The sequence below is a fragment of the Pristiophorus japonicus genome, chromosome 21, assembly GCF_044704955.1.
Source record: "Pristiophorus japonicus isolate sPriJap1 chromosome 21, sPriJap1.hap1, whole genome shotgun sequence".
In the NCBI taxonomy this organism is placed as follows: Eukaryota; Metazoa; Chordata; class Chondrichthyes; family Pristiophoridae; genus Pristiophorus; species Pristiophorus japonicus.
The window spans coordinates 43,936,134-43,960,216 of NC_091997.1; the positions used below are offsets into that span (position 1 = coordinate 43,936,134).

The following is a 24,083-nucleotide window of genomic DNA, read 5'->3' on the forward strand; positions in this document are numbered from 1 at the left end:
TTAAGTACTTTTGAAGTGGAGTCACTGTTGCAATGTACGGAAACACGGCAGCCAATTTATGTACAGCATGGTCCCACAGGCAGCAATGAGAAAATGTCCGGATAATCTATTTTGGTGATGCCGGCTGAGAGATAAATATTGGCCAGAAAACCAGAACTCCCATTCTCTTCTCCGAAATAGTGCTATGGGATCTTTTACATCCCCTTGAGAGGGCAAAAGGGGGTCTTGATTGAACATCCCATCCCAAAGGCAGCACCTCTGACAGTGCAGCACTCAGTAGTCCATTGAAGTGTCTTCCTTTCGCCCATTGTTCCCTGGTTTCCGCCTGGGCAAAGTGATTTTCTTGATAGCCCATTTCCATTCCACGTAGAGTGGAACCAAAATGGTTTGTTTTAGTTAAGCAAACTAACTGGACAGTAACTTTTATTTGGTATTTAGCACTGGGACCACAGAGCTCCCCTGGGTCTGCAATAGCATTTCTCCAACATGCAGTTCCTTCCTAACATTGTGTAACATGCATTTAGAAAGCAATAATGAAGAGGACGTGCTGGATTGCTGGCTGTTAGCAAGACATAGGAACAGGAGTAGGCCATTCAACCCCTCGAGCCTGAACCACCATTCAATTAGATCACGGCTGATCTATATCTTAACAGCATTTACCCCTACCCACCTTGGCTCCATAACCCTTACCTAACTAAAATCTTTCAATCTCATTTTTGACATTTTCTAATTAACTTATCATCAACAGTTTTTTGGAGGAGTTACAGATTTTCACTACCCTTTGTGTGATGAGGTGTTTTCTGACATCACCTCTGATTGGCCTAGCTCTATGTCCCCTTGTTTTGGACTCCCCCCACGAGCAAATTGTATCTTTTTATCTATCCTATCAACTCCCATAATCATCTTAAACACCTCAGTTAGTCCATCCCTTAATCTTCTATACTCGAGGGAAAACAAGGCTAGTTTAGGCAACCTGTCCTGATAATTTAATGTATTAGCCCCAATATCATTCTGGTGAATCTGCACAGCACCCCCTCCAAGACCAATATATCCTTCCTGAGGTGCGGTGCCCAGAACTGAATGCAGTCCTCCAGATAAGGTCTAACAAGAGCTTTATATAATTATGACATAACCTCCACCCCTTTGTTTTCCAGCTGCCTTGAGAGGCATCCACTCCTGAAAGTGCAAAGGGAGAAATTCAGCACTTTACCTGAGCAGACAGAACTATCACTTAAGAACATAAGAACATAAGAATTAGGAACAGGAGTAGGCCATCTAGCCCCTCGAGCCTGCTCCGCCATTCAATAAGATCATGGCTGATCTGGTCGTGGACTCAGCTCCACTTGCCCGCCCTTCCCCGTAACCCTTAATTCCTTTATTGCTTAAAAATCTATCTATCTTTGACTTGAAAACATTCAATGAGCCAGCCTCAACTGCTTCGGGACTTGACTTTATTTCCAACAGAATCAACATCTGTCCTTTACGCACTTTAACCAAACCTTAGAAAACTAATCAGGCACTCAGCCCTAGTCAGCACATTATATAGAAGCAACACACTCTGGGGTAGATCTTGACTTTGTGCAATAGTGTAAAATGGATGATAGTGAGTTAGCATCGCTCCCGATTTTTATTTCCATTGAAGCCAATGGATGCTCAGGGGCCCAGGTAGACAAGCCTAGCACAGGCAGAAAGTCAAGAAAGTAGGTGCCCCACTTTATTGTTTTGCAGAACTTGGTGAACTTTGGGGCTGATAAGCCTTCTGGTTGATATTCTCCAATAGCAGTAGAAGGCCCAGAGGCCAGTGGCTGAGCCTATATCTATCCTCCTGGTCTGTTTCCCAGCATAAGGCCCTCCCACGGGGCAAGCCTGTGCCTGGGGTGCTACTGAGCCATGTTAATGGGCAGCTCCACCAAATTGGGTACAGCTCAGCTTGGACTGGTGCCACATAGCTCCACCATGCTTAACCTGCTCAGTGCCCGGCTGAGAGGGAGGGAAAATCGGTACTTGTATATAATCATATCTTGGGCAATAACACAGTTATCAGATCTATTTTTAGCTCCTATTCCTGAAATCCATCCCTGTTACCTCAGTGATGCAAGGCCTTGATATTAGATATATTAGGGTGACCATAATTTCTAATCTGAATCCGGAGACACACAGGGTGGGAGCACAGCAAAACAGCCAGGACGCATTTCAAGAAAACCGGCATGGAGACTTTGTTGCTTCTGGAATACACGTAGAGACAACATCATTTTCACTTTACACCGAATCACCAAATAGTGCTGTACCATCTATAGTCGTCCCCGGATACCCTAACTTTTAATTTCTCAATTTTAAATCTATTCCAAACAGACTGTCTCAGAAGGTTTCAGAAACCTCTTCCCGGTGGGAAAATTTAGAGCTTGCCTTATTCAATAAAAAAAACACGATGCACCACACTGATCTCTGAAGTAAAGTAAATCTGCTCGCCTACCAGCTCTCAGCTTCTCCCACGCATTTAAAAGGTTCCCCCCTCTGGACAGCCACTATTGGCCGAAACACAGGGTCAGGTGACTCAATCCCCCAGAGTGCAGTGCGGCCCGAGTTATCAATAAGGCCTTTCTCTGCTGCGCTGCTTTGTGGGAAGGTGGGGTCACCATCGTCTCCTCCGTTTAATCGGTTTTTGGAATCCGTTCCTGAGTTCAAACCGGGCGGGAACAGACCGAGAATCTTCCTCCCGAGGATTCTGTACATTCGCATTTAAAAAAAAACAAAGGCCGGAATTTTGCCTACCTGGGCAGGTCCGGTGTGGGTGATGTCCGTGGCGGCCTGCGACCCTGCGGCTGGCTCCATCCCACTACAGAAAATGAACCGAACTTAATGGGGCCTATTAAGCTCGCCCAATGTGTTACCCGGCCCAATTAGCATTTTCAGCTGGGATCTTTAAAGGGACCGTGGCCACATTAGATTTTAAGTTTAATCTAAAATAGTAGGTATTGAATCTTTACTCTACAATAATATAATAACAGTTATATATGAGTGATAAAGAAATATTTAAATAATATCATTAAGTAATATGATGCCATCTACAAATATGATCAAGAACATCATTTAAAAAGTACATTAATTGGGGACTTCTGTATCAGTAAATTAAGCAGATTTTAAATGTAATTGTAAAGCGGGTGGATTTACAATCTTATGCAAGTTCAGTGGAAGAGCTTCGGAAACCGCAACAAACAGTGTAGGTGGTGCTTACAATGTGTTTCTGGGATTCTTGCAGCTCTTCAATTGAAGTTAACAATGGACAAGTAAAAGAACCTCCGCAGAAATTTACCCCCAAAGTCTCAGACTGAAAAATTTAATTAGTTATATTTAGGGACTGAAAGCTAATTGACCCAGTGGAATGAGTAGCGAGAATGAAATTGTTACAAAAACAACTTGTATTTATATAGTGCCTTTAACGTAGTGAAGCGACCCAAGGCACTTTACAGAAGTAGTATGAGATAAAAATTTGACACAGTCAAGTAGAAATTAGCGCAGGTGACCAAAAGCTTGGTCAAAGAGGTATGTTTTAAGGAGGGTCTTGAAGGAGGAAAGCGAGATAGAGAGGTAGAGAGGCAGAGAGGTTTAAGCAAGGAGTTCCAGTGGGGCCTAGGCAACAGAAGGCACGGCCACCAATGGTTGAGCGATTATAATCAGGGATGCTCAAAAGGGCAGAATTAGAGGAGCACAGACATCTCGGGGGGGTGGGGGGAGGGTTGTGGGGCTGGAGTAGATTACAGAGATAGGATGGGGTGAGGTCATGGAGGGAATTGAAAATAAGGATGAGAATTTTGAAATCAAGGCGTTGCTTAACTGGAAGCCAATGTAGGTCAGCGAGCACATGTATGATGGGTAACGGTTAATGACTTGATTTAATGCGTAACTGGGCAATCAGAGTATACAGTGAGAAAAAGCTAACCAGAAATAACACATGTGTATTTAAATGTATATGTCATTTTTTATAGTGCACATCAATTCACTGCAATTACTGTTGAGTTGGAAGAATGTATTTCCCTCACCATCCAGGGTAGCACTTACATCCCTTCAGGAATTTCTGAATTAACATTTACCAGTAGCTTTTCAAGTAGAACAGAATCTCCATTAATCTCTTAGCTGATGTAATCAACATGTTTTTATTTTGATTTGCTTTCCATGCTGGCAAGTAATCAGCTGGAGCAACGGCAACGGCACTCAGGCCTCAGGTTGACAGATGTGATTCCGGAGGTGCGTGAATCCTGTGGCCATGCATTGAAATTTAAAAAGTAGGTGGAAAAAGGCTCTTGAGTGCCCCAAAACTATCTGATAATGATCTCAATTGGGTCCCCCGCCGCTGCCGGTCGGGTCGGATCCACGATGACAGACGCCTGGGGGAAAGGCGCATGGGAGCAAGATGACAGCGGGTTCCTGACCCGCTGTCAGAAATAACAACATTCCCACCCGACCCTCCACTGATTACGCCCTCTACCACCCTTGAAAATTCATCCCAGAGACACTATACATGGCCTCGTCCAGGGACATTGTTTGCCTGGGGACTAAGTACCGCAACCAGGGACTGTCCCCGGAAAATGGGCGTATGGTCAGCCTAAGACATATAAGCAACTCAGATTGTTTTGCCTTGACTGGTCAGCTGCTACTCAACACTAACTGAGGCACAGGCTATTTTTTTGAGTTTCCCTTACTTACTACATTACAACAGTGACTACATTTCAAAAGTAATTCATTGGCTGTGAAGCGCTTGGCGATGTCCTGAGGTCGTGAATGGCACCATATAAATGCAAGTTCTTTCTTTATTTCTGGACACCATTACTGAGATACACACAGAGCAGCATGCCAAGGGCCAGAGGTAGAGGAGAGGTAGGCTGCAAGAGACCTCTCTCCCTAGTCACATTATGGAATTACTAATAGCACTTAGTAAAAATAAGGCTACTATTTTGTAGATGAGTGGGCTGGCCAGCTGCCATTATAGCTCCCCATTCACTGGCAGAGGGGCTCCATTTCCCATGCAGCACACAGCACACTGGCAGCTGTGACAGCCTGACCCGGAGACAAATGGAGGGAGGCATGACGAGAGCAAGTGATTCAACACAGCGAAAAACATGGGCCACTTGCTTGGGAACTGGCAAAAATTGCAAGTAGTTACACAGATTGTCCGTTTCTCCGCTCACCGGCACTTTAAATCAATACCAATATCCTGCCTCTCTCTCGCTCTCTCTAGCCCTACTTCTCCCCCTGCACATCCCATCACCTGCCTAATATTGAAGGAAGTTGCAAGCTGGGCATTGTGACAGCTGCAGTCACAGTCAACAAGCACTCAGTTCCACTTCATTCACCCGCACTTTCGGAGTCTACTTTTGAACGGTTGTGGAGTTGGGCACATTCCAACTACAAGAGCAGTGGTTACAGGAACCAGCTGCAATCTTCTGTCCCCCTCTGCTAATCTGTTGTAACTATTTACATCGCCTCTGGACCCATCTTTTGTTTCTTTATTTGTCCCATTACCACCATCATCCCTTTTGTCATTTAATCACTCCTACTCTCAACATATTCCTTTGTTCCTTCCTCCTCCCCACCCCCTTTTCCCTGGCTCTGTACTTGCTTATAAAGTATAATGTGGATAAATGTGAGGTTATCCACTTTGGTGGTAAAAGCAGAGAGACAGACTATTATCTGGATGGTGACAGATTAGGAAAATGTGAGGTGCAACGAGACCTGGGTGTCATGGTATATCAGTCATTGAAGGTTGGCATGCAGGTACCGCATGCGGTTAAGAAAGCAAATGGCATGTTGGCCTTCATAGCGAGGGGATTTGAATACAGGGGCAGGGAGGTGTTACTACAGTTGTACAGGGCCTTGGTGAGGCCTCACCTGGAGTATTGTGTACAGTTTTGGTCTCCTAACTTGAGGAAGGACATTCTTGCTATTGAGGGAGTGCAGCAAAGGTTCACCAGACTGATTCCTGGGATGGCGGGACTGACATATCAAGAAAGACTGGATCAACTGGGCTTGTATTCACTGGAGTTCAGAAGAATGAGAGGGGACCTCATAGAAACGTTTAAAATTCTGACGGGTTTAGACAGGTTAGATGCAGGAAGAATGTTCCCAATGTGGGGAAGTCCAGAACCAGGGGTCACAGTCTAAGGATAAGGGGTAAGCCATTTAGGACCGAGATGAGGAGAAACTTCTTCACCCAGAGAGTGGTGAACCTGTGGAATTCTCTACCACAGAAAGTTGGGGATCAAGGGGTATGGTGAGAAAGCAGGAATGGGGTACTGAAGTTGCATGTTCAGCCATGAACTCATTGAATGGCGGTGCAGGCTCGAAGGACTGAATGGCCTACTCCGGCACCTATTTTCTATGTTTCTATGGGGCCAAGTTTTGGCCTGAGTTGCTCCTGTTTTTTTGGAGCAACTGGTTTAGAATGGAATATCTTAGAAATTACAATTCTTGGCATTTAGTTTGCTCCAGTTCTAGTCAGTTAGAACAGTTTCAGTTTGGAACAGATTTTTTTTTTCAAAAGGGGGCGTGTCCGGCCACTTACGCCCATTTTGAAAGTTTAGGCAGTGAAAACATATTCCAAACTAACTTAGAATGGAGTAAGTGTAGATTTTTGTATGCTCAGAAAAACCTTGTCTACACTTAGAAAATCAGGCATAGGTTACAAATCAGACGTAGGGAATGGGGGTGGGGGGGGGTTTAAAGGGAAGTTTACAAACATTAAACACTTTAGTTTTACAAATAAAGAGCCATCATCAATAATAAATTATAAATACATCAATAAATCAACCAATAAATCAATCAAAACAAATTAATAAAAAATTTTTAAAAATTAAAAAATCAATAAATAAAACATTTTCTACTTACCGACTGCAGCACCGGGAGCCCTCCCAGTGTCTCTATCTCTCTATCTGTCTGTGTGTGTGTCTCTCACTCTCTGTCCGTCAGTGTCTGTATTTCTGACAGCGAGGGGAGGGGGGAGGTGGAGGTGGGAGGTGGGGGGGGAGAGGGAGAGGAAGGAGGAGGGAGGTAGAGGAGGGTGGGGAGAGGGGAGGGGAGGAGGAGAGGGGAGGAGGAGGAGAAGGGGGGGAGGAGAAGGAGGGGAGGAGAAGGGGAGGAGGAGAAGGGGGGAGGGAGGAGGGGGAGAGGAGGGAGAGGGAGAGGAGAGAGGAGGGAGGGAGGGAGGGAAGGAGAGAGGGAGGGAAGGAGAGAGGAGGGAGGAAGGGAAGGAGAGAGGAGGGAGGGAGGGAGGGAAGGAGAGAGGAGGGAGGGAGGGAAGGAGGGAGGGAGGGAAGGAGAGGGGAGGGAAGGAGAGGGGAGGGAAGGAGAGGGGAGGAAAGAAGAGGGGAGGGAGGGAAGGGGAGGGGAGGGAGGCAGGGAGGAAGGAGAGGGGAGGGAAGGAGAGGGGAGGGAGGGAAGGAGCGGAGAGGGGAGGAAGGGAGAGAAGGAGCCTGAACGGCCGGGCCCAAGACTTCGGGCTGGATTTACAGGTAGGTGGCGTCGGGTCTCGGGTCTCGGGTCCCGGGTCCTGGGGGGGGGGGGGGGTCGCGGAGGTCGGGGGGGGGGGGGGGAGAGTCGCGGAGGTCGGATGGGGGGGGGGAAGAGAGTCGCGGAGGTCGGGGGGGGGGGAGAGTCGCGGAGGTCGGGGGGGGGAGAGTCGCGGAGGTCGGGGGGGAGAGTCGCAGAGGTCGGGGGGGACATCGCAGAGGTTGGGGGGGGGGGGGAAGTCGCGGAGGTTGGGGGGTCGCGGAGGTCGGGTTGCCAGGGGGGGAGAGGGTGGCGGAGCGGAGGTCGGGTCGCCGGGAGGGGGAGCGGCGGTCGGGTCGCCGGGGTGGGGGGGGGGGGCACGGAGGTCGGGTCGCCGGGAGGGGGAGCGGCGGTCGGGTCGCCGGGGTGGGGGGGGGGGGCACGGAGGTCGGGTTGCCGGGGGGCAGGGGGGGGCGGGGGAGCGGAAGTCGTGTCGGGTCGCGGGGGGGGGGGGGAGCGGAGGTCGGGTTGCCGGGGGGCTGGGGGGAGCGGAGATCTGGGGGGGGGGAGAGAGCGGAGGTCGGGACGCTGGGGGGCGAGCGGAGGTTGGGTCGCCGGGGGTGAGCGGAGGTCGGGTCGCCGGGGGCGGGGGGAGCGGAGGTTGGGTCACTGGGGGGGGGGGGGGGAGCGGAGGTTGGGTCGCTGGGAGGCTGGGGGTGGTGGAGGGGGGAGCAGAGGTCGGGTTGCCGGTGGGAGGGGGGGTGGCGGTGGGGGAGCGGAGGTCAGGTCGCCGGGGCCGGGTCCGGGGGGGGAGTGCGGGGGTCGGGTCCAGTCCGGGGAGCGGGAGTCAAGTTGGGTCGGGTGGGAGGTGAGCTTTATCCACGCAGCCCCATTGAGGCCATTCGGCCAGGGCTAGGGACTGCGTGCTTCAGGCCCCTCCCACAGTTTTGGGCGCCTGGAGCTACTGCACATGTTGTGTGCCTGTGCAGAGGTCCCGGCACTGTTTTCAGCGCAGGGACCTGGCTCCGCCCCCCACAACTCATGCTGCGCCGCGCCCAGCTCCAGAGGACCTGCAGAGAGCCCGAGAATAGGTGAGTTTTTTTTAGGCGCACTTTGTGGCACGAAAAATGGGCGTCCAGGTCGGGGCTGCGCCGTTTTAGGCGCGGCCTGAAACTTGGGCCCAATGTTTCTATGTTAACTCCTGACTTCTTCCAGTTCTGATGAAAGGTCATTGACCTGGAACATTGGCCGGAACTTTGCTTAACTGGACAGGTCCGGTGTGGCCGGTGTCCATGGTGGGTCATGACCCCACTGCTGGCTCCATCCCACTGTAGAAAATGAACTTACTTTAATGGGGCCTGTTAAGCCTGCCCACCACGTTACCCAGCCCAATTAGATGGAGCTGGTCTGGTGGTCATTCATGACGCATTTTCAGCTGGGATGCTTAAAGGGACCCTAGTCACATTACATTTGAAGTAAATTAATTGGGAAGTTATTGGTGCTTTAGTCACAAATCTATAGACTTTTGTATCAGTAACTGGTACAAATAATAGATGTGTATGATTAGGTATTCTATAAAATTAAGCAGATTTTAAATGTAATTGTAAAGGGGTGGATTTACAATCTTATGTAAGTTCAACAGAAGAGCTGCGGAAACCCTGACAAACAGTATAAGTGGTGCTAATGTGTTTCTGGGATTTCTGCAGCTCTTCTGTTGAGTTAACAATGGACAAGTGAGAGAACCTCTGCAGAAATTCACCCCAAAGTCTCAGACTGAAAAATTAAATTAGTTATATTTGGTGACTGAAAGCAAATTGAACCAGTGGAATGACTGATGAGAATGAAATTGTTACGGTTGATGATGTGATTTAATCTGTAACTGGACAATCAGAATATACTGTGAGAAACACCTGACCAGAAAGACAAAAATTGATTTTAAATGGTAAATGTCATTTTTTTATAGTGCAGATAAATTCACTGCAATTACTGTTGAGTTGGAAGTCAACGGCCGAGAATGGCGAGTGGAAAATGTATTTCCCTCACCATCCAGGGCGAGGATGGAAGCCTTCAGCCCTTCAGGAATTTCTGAATTAACATTTACCAGTAGCATTTCAAGTAGAGCAGAATCTCCATCAACATATTAGCTGATGTAATCAACATGTTTTTATTTTGGTTTGTTTTTCATGCTGTCAAGTAATCAGCTGGAGCAATGGCCTCGGAACTCCCGCCTCAGGTTGACAGATGTGGTTCCGGAGCTGCGTGAATCCTGTGGCCAAGCAGGGAAATTTTAAAAATAAGTGAAAAAAAGGATCTAAGTGCCTGTAAACTAAATGATAGTCATTTAAATTGGGTCCCCCGCTGCTGCCGGTCGGGTAGGCTCCGCGATGACAGACACGCCTGGGGGAAAGGCGTGTGGGAGCGAGATGACAGCGGATTGCTGACCCGCTGTCAAAAATGACAACTTTCCCAACTGACCCACCATCGATCTCACCCGTTACCACCCCGGATAATTCAGTCCATTAACTCTGTTTCCCTCTCCACAGATGCTGCCTGATCCATTGAGTATTTCCAGCATCTTGTTTTTATTTGGAAACTTTTATTCACTATTCGACAGATGGAGGGAGGCAGCACACCAGCACTGAAGGAGAATTACACCACTGATAAGTTTACCTTTAAAATCAACATTTATATTTCCATTATTAACCAATACAGTCAATCAAAGTGCAGCTTCTAGTTCAATCTGCAAACCATCATTGCCTTTGTCTGCCCCACTCAACTAGCTCAAATCTCAATGTACAGTCCTAAAATTAATGTTTTCACCCTGGGCAAGTAGTCACAATTTTCTCTTGTTTTCTTGACATACGTTATCAGTAGTCTCACTCTTAGTATTCTTGTACTCAAGTCTTTACATCAGTCCTGTTGGTGGAGCTGGGTCTATCATTTCTGTAACGTGAAGTTCTTCCATCTTGTTACAGTATGTGTAGCATTTTACTGTATCACTACAGTTTGACTGTTAGGGGAACCTAGCATTTTGACTGTTCTGTGTTGAAAACTATGTAAATTGCACTAGCTTCCGATTTACAGCAAACACTCAGGAGAGATGAAATAAGCTTCTGAAATATATTTCATAGACAATACAATGCCATGATTCTGACAGCCTCTCAATAGGTACTGGGCTTCCTGACGTCTATAAACATGTCAGGAAATCCTGAAACATGGCTAATTAGTTTGTAGCTTTTAAGATGGCTCTTTGGGACATCCTTAGGTCATGAATGGCACTATGTAAATGCCAGTTCTTTCCTTCTTGTGACAAACTTAACCAATATCATCACTGCAAGGAGAAGAGGCATTCTCACCCATCCTGGTGGTGAACGGGTTAATAACCTGGCCAGGAAATGAAACACAAGGTTGAGTATCATTCCAGCAGTATTAACCGGGAATGCAGGTATGTATCTAAGACAAGGAGGAAGTTGGGTCTGCTTCAACAAATCTGGGAGGATTCCAAATACATTCTGGAAATGACATACACAGAGATTAAATGTAACCCACAGTAAAATACTTGCATTTATATAATGCCTTTCATGACCTCAGGACGTCCCAAAGTGCTTTACAGCCAATTAAGTTATTTTTGAAGCATAGCCACTTGTAATGTAGGAAATGCAGCAGCCAATTTGCACACAGCAAGCTCCCACAAACAGCAATGTGATAATGTCCAGATATTCTGCTTTTTTTGCTATTGATTGAGGGATAAATATTGGCCAGGACACCAGGGAGAACTCCCTGCTCTTCTGCAAGGATGGGATCTTTTACATCCATCTGAGGTGGCAGAGAGAGCAGCACTCCAATAGTGGACCTCCAACAGTGATCTTGCAAAGCGCTTTTACCTCAGGACAAACCAGCTAAGTGCGTACAAACCATTGTTTATCACTGCTTTGTCCCCTTAAGCAATTAGCCTTCCTGGTGATTATGTTATCTAAATTGCGATCAAAATGAAACTAATAAAAGAATGAGCTAAGAAATAAAAAGCACAGTAACTGAGGGCTAGTACGCACTTAGCTGGTTTGTCCTGAGGTAAAAGCGCTTTGCAAGGTCACCGTTGTGCTTGCAGTAGCACGTCATAGAATTGGTACCAATCTGCTGCTTGTTTTCAACAGATGCTAGACTTGCGAGAAACAGTCCCAAAGGTTGCTGCTCCCACCTGTTCCCCATGGGCCCTGAAACTGGGACAGGAAGCTAGTTACGAAAATATTCAAAGCAGAAATGCCATGTTGTGAAGGTGGACTGCAGTGGCTGCCAGTCATTCTGGTATGTTTTTCAGGTTTACTGGGGAATCGTCACTCCTGAAATAATGTTAGATATGTTTTCAGTGGCGGTTGTTGGCACACAAAGTAAATGGGGTCATCTACAAGTTGTTTCGCCGATGACATCTATACTCTATTAACTTTGTTATGTATGTCACGTACTTCTTATTTGGGCATCACTATTCTGTGCAAGTAACTTCCTGCAGCTGTACACCTTCATCACTAGATCCCAATGCCTGCACCAACAGTATCATTGATGCCCTTTGGGGGAAATTCATTTTGGGGTGGATCGAGTTTACAACGGGAAACAGCATTAGCGAGCTGATTTCCAGACCGGCAGAGGTAACGGGAGGCCACACTGATTTTACCCGCCAGGCCTTATTTAAGTGCTGCCAGTCCACGTACTGCCCAGAATAGGTGTGAAGAGGGAGCAGAGTGGCTGCCCGCAGGTGACGATCAGGCGGCCCGTGACCACCCGATGGAGTTGGGGCTTCAGGAGGATCTCATAGGAGAAAGAGGGTTGGGTGGGGGTAGTTTTCGGGGAAAGGTCTGGGGCAGGGAACGCTGTGACTCCTGCTTCTCTTGGCCCCATAAGGTAACAAATTAAACTTAACAGAAGGGCCTCGTCTGTCTTCAGACCACCTGAAGACACTACCTCTGGCAAGCGGGAAGGCTGTGCTGGCTTTCTCGCTCGTCCACTGAGCTAGTGGGGATGGTCCTTTTCTGATATCTTTTGAAGCAGCATTTCTATTTTTCAGGTTCCCCCTCCCCACCCCCCAATTAGTCTGGGCTTTTACCTGGTTTTGAAGATCACATCTTCCAAATGAGACGTTAAACCGAGGCCTCAACTGCCCTCTCAGGTGGACGTAAAAGATCCAAATGGCAAATAGCTATACCTCAGCCAACATCACTAAAATAGATTTTCTGGTTAATTATCACATTCCGGTTTGTGGGACCTTGCTGTGTGCAATGTGGCTGCCGCGTTCCCTACGTTACAACAGTGACTACACTTCAAAAGTACTTCATTAAAGTGCAGTGTGACGGCCTGAGCGTGTGAAAGGCATTACATAAATGCAAGTCTTTTGTTTTGTTTCCTATTATTAGTCAATGGAAGAATTTGCAGGGAAGCACTATGAACCTCCATGAAAAGCCATGCAAAAGGATGATTTAGATTTAGGGGTAGCAAAGTGTTTGTAGCTAAATCAACTTACTACAGGGCAGTTCAGTCAAAGAATAAATAGAACCAAAGCTTTTGAGTGTATAACCATTTAGAAGTACATAAATAACAGGACATCTCCAAACTCGCACCTCAGTGGAAGAAGGGTAATGCAAGAGGGACATGTCTGACCATAGAAAATGGCTCCATTTCCAACAGTCTCTGAATGAGGCAAGGTGTACAAAAAAAATATTTTAAAAAACATAATTGCAAACGTGGGATGTTTTCAAGAGGTGAAATCAAATGAAGTGTGAAAAAAATGAGCAGTCAAGGAGAACCCATACATGTGCAGTCAAGTGCTTGGACCTGTGCTGCAAAAGGCAATACTGATACAGCCACAAGTGCCATAGATATAAAGTCATGGGTTCACCCTCTCTTTCTCCTGCCTCACCACTCCCTCCACCCATACACATCTATAGTGCGTTGCCAGACTATATGGTATTTAGTCGTATATTCATTTTCCCTCTTTTTTTAAATGTGCTTTTTTTCCCCTTTTGTATAAGGTGGCCATTATTACATTAGTGTGAGCCGACTACACAGCTGAGGAAGCAACTCATAACACACAGCAGTGGGCGTGTGACGCCACAGAGTTAGAAAACTGCATAGGACGAGCATCAATTCAGGTAAAAATTTACAGGAATTTAACCTTGATATTCTGATGCGGAGTCATGCAGATTACTGGAAAGAATAGAACTTTCAGAAAACGCAGTGTACCTTGGTACTTTATAATTGCATTTAAAGGGCCAGTATTTTTACAAAGGGCAGTATTCCCTTTAAAGTAGTGCTCTGTTTTAAAGGGGCAGTGTGCCCGTTAAATAGGATGGTATTCCATTTGCTGTAGTTGAATTGCTAACACAGTGATTCCACTGCCAAAGACTGTTAATATACAGAGCAGTGTGGCTTCCCACTAATCCACTGCAGATTAAATTCCAATAATCATGCTGAATAGAAGAAAGTACTGAATAAGAATTGACTATTGGACCCATCAAGCCTGCTCCTTCCAAAACTCATGTACAGTCTATGCCATCACTGACTCTAGCACAGCCATTTAACGCTCCTCTCCACAAGATGTGTACAGATGAGGAAGGCTGTTCAGCCCACTTTAGCTCGTCCATTTCCCCATCACATCCATCTAACTGGCTAATGAATTTCTAAGATTTTCGCCTGCTCTACTCTACCAGGGAGACCTTTCCAAGTACTGATCACTCTTTGACCGAAGACGGTCTTCCTGACATTAGTCTTAAACATTCCTCTCACCAGTTTTAACCTATGTCTTCTTGTTCTAGTATCCTGGCAATCTCTCAAGTGGGTTAACTTTATCTCTGTCTTTTAATATTTGATATAATTCTACAATCATCTCTTTTCAAAGATAAATATAGAGCTCCAGTTTCTCCGAGTTTCCTCATAACTCATACCTTTGATTCAAGGGGTCAGTCTCATGGCTCCTCTCTACTTGAATGTTTCCCTTACTGTTGAAAATTGAACAGTGCTCGAGATGTGGTCAAGCCATAATTCTAGCATATTGATCCACGTTTCCTCTGTTCAGTTTTGACCAGCTGTTCTCTGCAGACGACTCTCTGTCTTATTCTCAGTTTCACAGGAATTATCATGGCCGGTAGAGTATTTCACCAGCAAAATCTATATTAAATTTAATTTACTGACCGTTTTGTTTTAGCATAATTCAGTACTTTACTAAATCATTTTGCATAGTTCCTATAACTGCTTTATTATAAAACTACTTGGGGGTAATTATCACATCCACAACCAAGACAAATACCCTCTCAGGTGGATGTAAAAGATCCCAAGTCATTATTTAAAAGAGCAGGGGCGTTCTCCCCAGTGTCCTGGACAATATTTACCCTTCAACCAACAGCGCCTAAACAGATGATCTGGTTGTTATCGCATTGCTATTTGTGGGAGCTTGCTGTGTGAAATTGGCTGCTTTGTTTGGCTAATTGTGAAGTGCTTTGGGATGTTCTGAGATCATGAAAGGTGCTATATTAATGCAAGTCTTTCTTTCTTTTGTATTGTTCAATAGTTGTGAATTCTGAAATGAGTGGGTTATGATATGTTCTCAGAAGTGAAAGTGCAGAGAAAGGTTCTGTACAAACCTGTAACTCCACTCTGATGTAGACACTCCTGGGCTTTTGTAACGGTGGACCCAATTAAAAGACCCTACATCCCACTCCATTCCCATCTGTATTTCATTCCCAGGCTTAACTTACTTCATTTTCTTTCTTTTGTAAACCGATCTGCCCTGTGTGCCCAGCCCTGCCATTGGCGCACACCAAATACTAACCGAACAACGTCCTCTTCTGAAACCTTGATGCTATCACCAGCCACTGTGTCCTGGCTTCCCCCACACTTGACAAACCTAGACATACCTTGCAGCCTTCTCCTCAACCTGTGAGTAATGTCACGCGAGGTCCGCTAGTATAATATAACTTAAATATAGTAATCGTTACAATTAAAATAATTCCATCTCAAGTCTCAAATGACTTAAAAACTACTCAAGCCAGACATTTAGATATGATAGCATTTTACAGCACAGAAGGAGGCCTTTTGGCCCATCGTGTCTAAGCTGGCTCTTTGAAAAAGCTATCCAATTAGACACATTCCCCTGTTCTTTCTGCATTGCACTGTAAATGTTTTCTTTTCAAGTATATAGCCATTTATGGGGTACGGTAGTGGTTCTGTTACTGGACCAGTAATCCAGAGGCCTGGACTAATGATCTGGAGACCTGAGTTCAAATCCCACCACGGCAGCTGGGGAATTTAAATTCAGTTAATTAAATAAATCTGGAATACAAAGCTCGTGACCATGGAACTGTCGGATTGTTATAAAAACCCACCTGGTTCACTAATGTCCTTTCGAGAAGGAAATCTGACGTTCGACCCAGTCTAACCTATGTGACTCCAGAGCAACACCCTCTGAAATGGCCTAGCCACTCAATTGTATAAGGCAGCTCACCACCACCTTCTCAAGGGACGGGCAATAAATGCTGGCTTTGCCAGTGATACCCACATCCCATGAATGAATTGAAAAAAAAAATCCCTATTGAAAGTTACTATTGAATCTGCTTCCACCATCCTTTCAGGCAGTGCACTCCAGATCATGACAACTCGCAGTGTAAAAAAAATTCTCCTCATCTCTCTCCTGGCTAGTTTGACAATTATCTTAAATCTTTGTCCTTTGGTTGTCAACCTTCCTGCCAGTTGAAACAGTTTCTCCCTTTAAACCCCTGAATAAGATTATTTTCCTAGTATTAATCTAACTGTACTAAATAAAGGATATAGAAGATGCTTTTGTTCAAAATAACTCATTATGTATATTGTGCAGGCTGTTAGTAAACCATCTTCCTCTACTGTTGCCTTGTCCAATGGTTAGCCCAAGATGAAGAGATGTCATAGTTTCTAGCTCAGAAAATCAAATAGAAAAAAAATTTCCTCATACAGCATAAAAAAAATAGAGTAACCCACAGATACTGAGGGCTATTAGTCCTAAACCAATAATTTTCTTCTTTTCCTCTTTCTCTGAGCTCCTTCTCCCCCTCATGTTCCTTTCCAATGTGGTTGTGGCAATTAGCTTAGATGCTTTAAAAAGGAAGCTAAATGAGTACACAAGAGAAAAGGAAATAGAAAGATATGCTGAAAGGCTGAAATGAGGTAGATAGAAAGGGAGGAGGCTCGTGTGGAGTATAAACACCAACACAGACTCATTGGGCCAAATGGCCTGTTTCTGCGCTGTATATTCTATGTAATTCAATCCAAATATGATTTTTTTTAAACTTGCACACGGCATAAATCTGAAACAAAGATGAAAAATGCAAGTGATCTCAAAATCTGAAACAGAATAGAAAGGTTAGTCGTATCTTTCTCTTGAAGATGCTAACTGACCTGCTGTGTATTTTCTATTTCAATTTCCCAATCTCTCTACCATTCCTCCATATTATAATACTTTCTTCTCCATCATTACTCTGCCCAGTCTTACCCCAATCACCACAGGAGCTTGTCTCTCCCATTCCTACCGATCTTCCTCTTCCATCCCCCCAGATGTGGCCCTCAAAACTAATTCTGATTATAAAATAATAATACAGAAAGATATAAAAGCATATTTCAGAACTGCTCTAGCCACGATGTGTAGCAAAATCACCAGCATGCTACTTTCTATATTGACCAGGGTGAGGGATTTTAGTGAAGTGGGACACATTCTATTTCAGGCAACTAGTGTCTGCATCAAGCATGGCTAGTTCAGGAAGAGCACAACCAGATGGAGAATGAAGCTTCCTCCACTATACACCAATTTCTTGCAGCCACACCTTAGAAGAGTACTCCCTACTACAACAATGTGATATTTCTCCACAAATACTGTAAGTGACAATGCCATTTATTGCTGAATTTGATCCAGTTTTGTGTTGTAGCTCCATGTTAGGAGCTGGGCTGAATCTTTCCCAAATTGATTTCACACAGGTACCTCACTTTCATCCCAGCAGTCTTGGCTGGATTTGAATACGTGGCCCTGAGATGAAAGGCCAGTGTCGAATCCAATTAATCATGCAATTCCCCATATGTCTTATTTGAGTGCATTCACGATGCAATGACCATGCAGCAGCTTTCCCATCATATATATTTTTTAGAATAAACTCAGGAAATCCAATCTAATCCAGTAGAAATGCCTGAGCCAGTCCTTGAACAGTTAAACTGGGACAGCTAACGTGTGATTCTGTGAAATAACTAGATTAGTTTACAGTTAAACATGCAATGCTCTGTGCTGTTGATAAGATCCGAGATACCAGTGATTGTCACAAATTCCAGACACAGAGTAGACAGTAATATAATGATATCAGACAGTCATTTATAGAGAGACCGTTCCTTTTCTGTTGTCCTACATATAGTACACAAGCATATTAAAAAATGAGCAATCAGCCCTATATAACTGCCACTCCAACGCCTCAACCCTGTCATACTGTTGAAGGGACAGGATGTTTGTGCACTGTAAATTTACAGTAAGCAGTTTCACCTCTTTTGTGAGATCAAGGAAAGTGGGCCTTGGTCAACACAGCCAAGGCTCTGCCTTTCTTTCTGAATAAGCAACCATTTTGATGACTGTCTCTTTGACTCTCAGTAGCCTTTGCTATTGATATAAAGCTTCCATGCTGCTCCAACCAGGACAACATATTAAAAGACAATAAAGCTGTTACTGCGAGGAAGAAATATTTTTAATATAAAGTACTTCCTTCAATAAAGCCAGAAAATAAGTAGCTTGTGAGGTCTCGAAATTCAAACCTATGGCAGTGAGAATGAAATATGCTGAAAGGATTGAGTTTCTTGGCTGAAAAAGTTTCCTTGGGTTGACCTGCAACCCTCTTCAGCCTAGTTGCTGATGTGAGCACCCCAAGAGTGCAGCAGAAACTTGGGGCTCAGATGATAATCTGCTCAAGCTTCGCTCTTGTTATCTCATGTGAACCCCACGATATGATTATTATAATTACTCCCTTCCGAGTGCATTTCAAAAATTACTCATCTTATCAAGATTACACGGCATAATTTTACTCTTGCCGTCCTCCAGGAATGTGCGGAACACCCACGTACATGACCAGACGCAAACAGGGCCCAAATATTCAGTGCAACAAAACACTGGCCACTCATTTATTCTGTTACTTTCAAAGCAGCTAACATTGAGTAGGGTGGTGGAGAACTATCAGTCTAGTCACTATTCCAAGGAAGGGTGAACTGCCCTGTTTGTACCGCCCGATAACTAATGCTGCATGTCTTATCTCTCAGCCACACCTCAGGCTCAGCTAGTAGCTTGCATGGCCAGTGGGTTCTGTTTTGACAAAGCTGTAATACATCAGGGAGAAAAGATGTTTAATTGAGATTAAACATTCTTCAAAAGAAGATTTTTTTTCCTCCTTCATTTTAGATTATAAAGAAACTAGCTGCACGTACACACATCACAAAACTCAAAAAGCAAAGAGCTCCCAACAAGTCAGGATAAACGCTTTGCCAATTTTTTTTCTGAGTTTGGGTAAGGAAGTGTGGATTCATCAAATCAAATCTTTCTTCCAAACCTATCATTACAGTTGTACTCCTTTTAAAAATTCCCTTGCGTGATTCAAAGTCAAACTTTTCCAGCAGCAATAGAAGCAACAGCTGCTTTTGGAATGAGTATGGACAGGAGGAACCCTTTGGATCATGATCAAGTGCAGACGGACAGAAGTTGGACATTCTGTAAGGCTACATGTACACTGCATTTGAGTCACACGTACACTTAAGTTGTAGTGTAAATCTGGATTCAGAAGCTGTCCTGACTCCAAATTCATACTGCACGTTCTTAACTTTGCACTGGACAATGCAGTTGTAGTGTAAATGCAGCCTAAGAGTTCTTACACTGTAAATAAACGCACAGCTATGATATTTTAATGCAAATAAAGGTTGTCTGCCTTCACTGGTGGTACAATCGCCAATACAATGTTTACCTGTCAAATTAGAATAAAATCTTTTTTTTTAATTAACTGCAAGCGGAGAAATAGTCTTGATATCCTACCAGAGGTCCTATTTTGAATGTTGAGGTTTGAGAAGACTGGGACTTACAGTTTCCAACTCTCCAGGATTGAAAGATTAATCTCTAGGACACTGCTGAGAGCAACATGCAGCAGAAATATCATAATAGAATTGAAAAAAAGTGTGTGTTTTTTCATTTTCTTTGAATACCTTTGTTTATTAGTTATAAAAAAATATTGGAGATGGAAAAAAAGGATGTTTGACTGGGCGGGGTAGTTGGAGGCAGGAGGTCATGTGATGAAAACTCCAAGAAGACACCCAACCAGAGTTAGCAACCCTACTGGGATGGTGACCTCTCTGTCCGCACCCCTCCCCAACGTCCAGACTGACCCATTCCCAGGGCTGTGCCGGCTACAGTGAAAGCTGTCAATCACACGTGTCACTCCCGCTGACCCAGAGACTGGTCAGAAAGAAGCACGATCAGCTGATTCCTTAATTATTATTTGGTCTAAAAATTAAACTAAAAACTTAAATATATTTAAAAAAAATACCTTTATGAATGCACATTGAATTAACATTTTATAAATAAAAATAATGCCAAACTTCTTTGCCACGTAACAATGTTTACAACTGTAAAATTATATTGTGAAATATCACCAGCAAAAATATCAAATGGCATACAGAATATGTACATTCAGCATCAAAACTATTTTGAAGTCTACACCACACTGTAAATAAATGTTTAAACTGAGCTATGTAAAGTAAGCTGGTCCAAACACTAGAATCAGAAAAGCTTAATCACTTAAATATAACATAGAACCTACTGAACTAGGTTCGACTCATTTCAAAATGGCCATGTAGATACAGGTGAGGAAGATCATTCTGCCCAACCTAGCTCATCCATCCAGAAACAGCACGCAGTCTCCACTTCACACAATTTCACCTCCACTACTCTACCCAGCGGTCCATTCTACTAGCTGGTGATGGATAGAGACAAACAACACCTTGCATTGATATAGTGCCTTTAACACAGAAAAAGCACCCCATGGCACTTTACAGAGGTTAAAGAAGAAAGTCTACTCAGCTCAGTGCAACACAATCTATCTTATACCATTAATTTATGCTTAGTACAATCTAATTCTGAAATGGTAACATTGTTGTAGCAAAAGTGTGGGTGAACAAGCTCGGACTTGAATTCAAGAATGAACCAGTGCTGTTGGTAAACAGAACCCAAAATAAATGTAGCTAATACTGTTTCTCTATGGTCAATAATCCTCTTGAACATTTAAGAAAAGACACAGAAGCAAATTGAGAAAAACAACTGAAAATAGTTCCTTATCAAACTCAGTTTTGCTGTTTATTTTACATAAATACCATTGTCTTAAAATAACAACATGCTCTGAAACAAAGAATGGGATTAAGCTGTAGAATCAAGTGCAGAACCCGAGTCAGAAATGAAACCTGTACACACTCCGCTGGTTTGGCAGAATGTGATAAGTGGTGTTTCTCAGGGATCTGTATTAGGGCCTCAGCTTTTCACCACATATATATTTGAATTACTTGGATGAAGGAATACAGAGTTGCAAATCCATATTTGCAGATTACACTAAGTTAGGAGGAACAGTATGTTGTTTAGATGGGAACGGCAAGTTGCAAAGGGACATAGATCGATTAAGTGAATGAGCAAAACCGTGACAGATTAAGTTCAACGTGGGGAATTTTTCTAAATGGCAAGAAACTAGAAATTATGGAGAAGCAAAGGAATTTGGGTGTTTAAGTACAAAATCACTATAAGGTGGTATGCAAGTACAAAAGGTAATCAAAAAGGCTAATAATATGTTGCCCTTTATCTCAAGAGGGCTGGAATACAAAGGGGAGGAAGTTATGCTTCAGTTGTACAAAACCTTGGTCAGACCTCATCTGGGATATTGCATTCAGTTCTGGGCACTGCACCCACGAAGGATATACAGTATTGGTCTTGGAAGGTGTACAGTGCAGATTTATTAAAATTATACCAGGGCTGAAAATATCAAATTATGAAGATAGATTGCATGAAGTTGGCTTGTAGCCCCTTGAGTTTAAAAAGTTGAGGAGTGATCTAATTGAGATGCTTAGAATGATAAAAGAATTCAATAGAATAGATACAGTGTAGTTATTTCTTCTGGTGGGGAAATGCAGAACAAGGGGGCACAATCTTAAAATTAGAGCTTAGCCATTCAGGAGTGACATCAGGAAATATTTTTTCCATATAAATGTGGAATTCTCTCCCCAAAAGGCTGTGGACGCTGGGTCAAGTGAAACATTCAAGATTGAGATTGACAGCGTATCAAGGAATATGGGTCAAAGGCAGGTAAATGGAGTTGAGGTACAGATCAGCCATGATCTAATTAAATGGCAGAACAGGCTCAAGGAGCTGAATGGCCTATTCCTGTTCCTATTTTCTGATAGTTTAATCAAATTGGCCTATAAAAGGAACAGTGTCCTTAGAAGTAGTTTATAAGTCCCATGAATTGAAATCATGAGCGGCGCCATCATTTTCTAGTGCAAATGGCAATAATATGGTTAATTATTTGAGAAATTATTATTGTAATGATGTGGTAACCTTAAGTGTTTATCCTGGAGGACTGACACCATTGCTAGGGGTGATTTGAGTAATGATTTGGGGGATGGCTTGAGCCAGCAGTCAAGGAGAATTTGGCTGGGCAATTCTTGAGTACTGACACAAGAACCTTGAGCCAATCTGGAGGATGTCGAGTTGACAATCCATAATGATCTTAGCAATTCAAACATTCAACAAGAATCTTGCAACAATTGCTGGACCATGAGTGGCTGATCAGGAAGTCTTGGAGTTACATATCCAGTAGGTTTTGACCATCCAATGAGGTAACATTCAAACATCATTCAGCGAGCCTTAAGTAATTGAGCCACAAAGTCTTATCTACTGAGGTCAATGCAGAGTTGTATATCCACAGAGCTTTAAGCGTTTCTTAGGAAAGCTTAAGCTGTTGATTGAGAAAACCTTAATAGGGATAAGTGTCATGCCAATCTCAAATTCTCAAGGATCCATGGTGCAAGGTCTTAAGTTGCTGATACAATTGTCCAATTAGAGATGAAGTGGGGCTTGAGTGTTCATTCAGTATTTTATGGGCAGGGGGCTTTTTCATCTGTTCGACTTATTTATTGGACCATCTCTTTGGCTGGATTTATACTGCATTCAATCTGGAATTTTAAACTGGCTTACTACTTTTGCAGCAATGCACACCCAAACTACTTTGCATTGATGCAAAAGTGATGGCAGGAATACACCTTATATGAACAATTATTGTAGTACTATACATATAATACAAAATAAACATATACTGTACATATAATACAAAATAACATAACTGCACACCACAATTGTACTCATCCATAGCTGGCACCTTATGTTGTTGTGTTTAAAGTTATAGATCATTAATACACTTTATATTATTTGGTAAAATTAAATATTTTACACACATTTTGATTGTTTTTTCCCCCTGAATACTGTAAAATGGCAGCTGAAAATACAATTACATATGCAGAACAGCCCCCCCCCCCCCTCACACCCAGTGTGCCCCAGACTCTGGGGGTAGGTGCCAACAGCTGTTGGGCATACTGCAAGTGGCATTCTAAAGGAGAAATCGACTCCAACACTCGACCACAACTATTCAAACATACAAATAAATTCTGACTGCAAAATAATTCAAACGTTTCCACTACAACTAACTTATATATTAATCTGGTAAACATATTAACAGATTTAAAGAACCCATAGCTCAGCCTGCAATGTCCCCAGATATTTGCAGTTAAAACAATACCATTTAAAATATCAGTGCTCGTGCACATTTAGCAAGTTTCAAATGAAGAACTAAACTGTTCTTCAAAAGTCTGACAAAATAATACTACTGTGCTGATCGGAGAATGTAGTAAATATGAATATTGGTACCCACATTTACCGAGAAACTAAACTAGATACTGCAATAAAACCATCTGAAGAGATCTGTACCATTAGAAAAATAATTTCATAAAATGCTGTTTAACAAACTTCCTCTTTTTTAACCAAAGCAGCCATTTTATATTTTAGATCTTCTCAAACACATCAGGGATTAAAAAAAAACCCTTCCCAAATCAAAAATGGAATGACTATTCCCACCAAAGCCTCCACCCCGACGCTCACCTGGGATTCCAAGGTTGGTGAGACCTGGACAAGCTGATGGTCTCTCTTTATTTTCCTCTCTTGACCCAAATCAAATGGTGAGAATCGATGACACTTCCCATCCACGGGAGCAGCCTCGAACTGATTAAAGACAAAACTGAAACTCAGCCTTTTATTGGGGCTAAAAATACACAGCCCACAGAACCCAAGAGTGACACACACTAGAACCAAATGAAGGGACACTTCAAAATATAACCACCTTTCCTGCAAATTTTTCTGATGTTATATTTTCTCTACATAGGAACACCAATTTAGCATGATAACATTCAATTTGGTTTCCTGTTGTTTTGTGTTTTAATAATGATTATGGTTGAAGTGAATTTTCTATCTGATTACTCCCTCT

The 24,083-nt window shown here is 43.6% G+C and overlaps 1 protein-coding gene across 3 annotated transcripts in view; it reads right to left on the reverse strand.

The window, feature by feature from the left end:
* The window catches only part of map3k14a (mitogen-activated protein kinase kinase kinase 14a), a 62,442-nt gene extending 38,632 nt beyond the window's left edge, over window positions 1-23,810 (reverse strand). For all 3 annotated transcript variants that reach the window (XM_070864715.1, XM_070864716.1, XM_070864713.1), the window contains exon 1: window positions 23,702-23,810. The gene's annotated coding sequence lies outside the window, so the exon portion shown is untranslated. The remainder of the gene's footprint in view (window positions 1-23,701) is intronic.
* Window positions 23,811-24,083: the final 273 nt, after the last annotated feature.